This window comes from Macadamia integrifolia, unplaced genomic scaffold, assembly GCF_013358625.1.
Source record: "Macadamia integrifolia cultivar HAES 741 unplaced genomic scaffold, SCU_Mint_v3 scaffold_198A, whole genome shotgun sequence".
Taxonomy (NCBI): domain Eukaryota; kingdom Viridiplantae; phylum Streptophyta; class Magnoliopsida; order Proteales; family Proteaceae; genus Macadamia; species Macadamia integrifolia.
Window position 1 is genome coordinate 226,609 of NW_024870639.1, and position 3,964 is coordinate 230,572.

A 3,964-nucleotide genomic window follows, 5' to 3' on the forward strand; every position below is an offset into this window, starting at 1 on the left:
ACAAAGAAAAGAGAGAGAGAGAGAGAGAGAGAGAGAGAGAGAGAGAGAGAGAGAGAGAGAGAGAGTGGCTGAGATGTTTCCCACTCCATCCAACTCAACTTAGATTGATGAAGGTGAGTTGGCCAGCTTTGAAGCTTTTTGGCTAAATGAAATAATACTGTGGAAGAGTAGAGTAGAGTTGAGCATTGAGGTTGCTAGATCAATTAAAGATATCTTTCTATCTGAAAGAAAATATACCTTGGAGATGCTTACTAATGTAGGTTTACATAAATCCAAACCTATTTATTTTCCCATGGAGTAAAATTTAAAATTGAAATGTAAACTTATTTTCAATCCAACAGGATATAGAAGATGTGTAGAAAATTTTATTTATCTAACAGTAATAAAGCCTAACATTGTTTATATTCTACAAGTTCTTTGTCGATTTACAGAGAAATCTCTAAAACTTCATCTAGATGGATTGATGCATTTCGAATTTTACACTACTGGAAATCCTGTCTAGGGAAAGGCACATTGTTTTGTATGCTAGCAATCTTAATATCAATGCCTATTATTGACTTTGATTAGGCTAGCGGTTCTATTAGAAGAGCAAAAATATACAACCAACTTTTTTTGGAACTTCTGTTGAAACCGAATATAGAGCCATGGTTGCTATGACTTGTGAGCTGACTTAGTTACATTATTTGCTCAAGGACTTAGGGATGCTACATTCAAAGCCTATGGATTTATTATTGTGACAATACACACATTGCAGCAATTTAATCTTCCATAAATAAACAAAAACATATCGAGATTGATTGACATGTGGTTCGTGAAAACTTGATGCTTAATAAATCCAGACAATTTATGTTTCCGACAATGACTCATTATATATAAATATATATATATATATATGTACTTTATAAAAGGACGTACTGGTGTTTTTAGGCAAACTTTACCATCAGACCCAAATGCCCCCTATTTACTATTTAAATTACTACTAATGCCTCCAATTGCTTTATTAATTTCATTTACTTTTCTAATTAATTTCTTTATTAATTAGTAACTCCCACACTCTCTCTCTCTCTCTCTCTCTTCCCTAACTGTGGAGGAGAAAAATTCTCCCCCTCCCCACTATCCATAATTATCTCACTCATACTATCATACTATTATATAAGTGCATGTACTCATGCTTCATCTTTATTTTTTTTCTTATATTTTTTGGTATCCTTTGATATTTTTTTTTTTTGGCATAATTATATATTTTCTATAAAAATAATTTCTTTATTGGTCTGAAACTTTGACGCCCTCTTCTACCCAAAAACAGAAAAGAATAGTATCCCTAAAAATTGCTTTCTTAATTTCATTTACTTTCTTAATTAATTTCTTTATTAATTAGTAATTCCCACACCCCCTTCTCTCTCTCTCTCATACACACACAGAGAAGAATAATATCCCCCAAATTGCTTTCTTAATTTCATTTACTTTCCTGATTAATTTCTTTATTGATTAGTAACTCCCACACACCCCTTCTTTCTCTCTCTCTCTCTCTCTCTCTCTCTCTCTCTCTCTCTCTCTCTCTCTCACACACACACACACACACACACACACACACAAAAGAAGAATAGTATCCCACAAATTGCTTTCTTAATTTCATTTACTTTCCTAATTAATTTTTTTATTAATTAGTAACTCCCACACCCTCATTATGTCATACTATCATACTATTATATATAATATATAATTATATATTATGTATTATATAAATCATTCTATCATACTTCATACTACTATTAAAAAGTACGTACTCCCTGTCTTTGGCATACTTTTTAAAAGGACAAAAAAGACCATTGACCTCTACCTAAAAAAAATTCCAAATGGACCCAAAAACCCCTCGAAATGGAAGAGAAAATAATAATAATAATAATAATAATAATAATAATAATAATAATAATAATAATAATAATAATAAATTACATTCAGTGTAATTAAATGGTCTATTGATTCAGTATTTAATTAGCATTTATTTAGCATTTTATTTAGAATTGAATATACCAAAAGACCATCGACCTCTACTTAAAAAATTTTCAATGGACCAAAAAACCCCTCGAAATGAAAGAGGAAAAAATAATAATAGTAAATTACATTCAGTGTAATTGAATGGTCTATTAATTCAGTATTTGATTAGCATTTGATTGACATTAATTTTCGACATTTATTCAGTATTTTATTTAGAATTGAATATACCAAGAGTCTCTCTCCCAATTTGAGAAAAAAAATCGAAAGTCTCTATCCTAAATAATAATAGCGTATAGTTGAGTACGGGATTATGGAATTAATTTAAGTTTTCGTATAAAGAAAAAAAAAATTCCAAAAACAAATCTTATGTGCAAAGTAAAAGTCAAATGTCTCTCTCCGAATTTGTGAAAAAAAAAATCAAAAAATAAAGATATAGAAGTCGAATGGCTCTCTTTCATTGTATTTAATGTAATTAGATGATCTATTAACTCAATATTTAATTAGCATTTGAGAAGCTGAATCCACTATACTTTGATATGAAAAAATTTGTGTCTAAATTCATCTGAACCAGCCTCTTGCATAAGGGAATGATGTTCAATCAAGTAAAAAAAAAACTTTTGAATCGAGATATTTCGACGTGTCTTTCCAAATTTCAATTCAATCTATTCCTTTTCTTTTCTTCTTTTTTTGTGAAGAATTCAATCTATTCTTAATTGTGCTAACCCTACAACTCGCTGCTACAGGGCAAATGATGTTTAATCTGGTAGAAAAAAAAAAGTTTTGAATTGAGATATTTCAACGTGTCTTTGCAAATATCAGTTCAGTCTGTTCATTTTTTTTTTTTTTTTTGTGAAGAATTCAATCTTTCTTCATTGTGCTCACCCTATAATTGGCTGCTACATTTTTTTTCCATCTGCGCTTTCTGTCATTGTCTCCAGAGAGCAACTGAGTAGGAAAACAGGTTGATCTCTATGTGTTTTTTTCTCTATGTGTGTGAAATTTTGACATTTTTATAGTACAATTCCATGTTTCGTCCAAAAAGGACTACCATTCATAAATTCTTAAAGTTTTTCTCCCCACTTCCATATTTATTGACTACCATGATAGAGTTTAGATATTAATTTTGTTATGTCTTCTAGGTAGATGGAAGATTGAGCGTGATTGAAACTCTAGCCTCTACCTCGGTACTACAATACACAATACTTGGGGGATAGCCCTTGCTAATACTAAGATTTACGAGTTGTAGAGCCCAGAGTTATAATGTACACTTATCTAAATAGGGCAGATTTGGGAGCACACCTGTTCTTGGCATGGGCCGGACAAACAGCGGAACCAACGCCTTGAATCTCTATATCAGGGGTTCTCTGAGGTTTATATGCTCTGCAAACTTTTACTAATATGATCTCTTGCAGGGTGTGTGTTTTGACAGATTTACTGCTGATTCTCATTGTAGTATTCAACGCTTGTGATCTTATTTCTAGATTTACAATGGTTGTGGTGAACTTTTTTCGCATGTTGATTATTGTCCTCTTCATGCAAGAGGTCATGAAGGTTGCTCATCCAAGATCTGAAGTCGTGCTTGTAATGCCCCATCCCCATTAACCTTGCACAATATTGTCCTTTTTGGCCCATGTGCCTCAAGGTTTTAAAAAGCATTGTGCCATGTTAAGGAGTCTAGAGGTTATTAACTAGTCAATGAATCTCTCCCTAGGCGGTGTGGGACTAAAGTTTGCACACCCTCATCAATCTCCCAAACCCTCTGATACTTACCATACTCTTAGTGGAGACACCTCACCGATCTCCCAGTCGTATCTGGTACTTGTCGTATTCTTGATTATTACAACTTCTCTCCTTTCGGCACAGCATCCCCACTATGACCCCACACATTGTCGGGGTTTCCTCTGATACCAATTTGTAAAATAATAATCATAATAATAATAAAAAAAAATAAAAAGAAAAAAAGAAA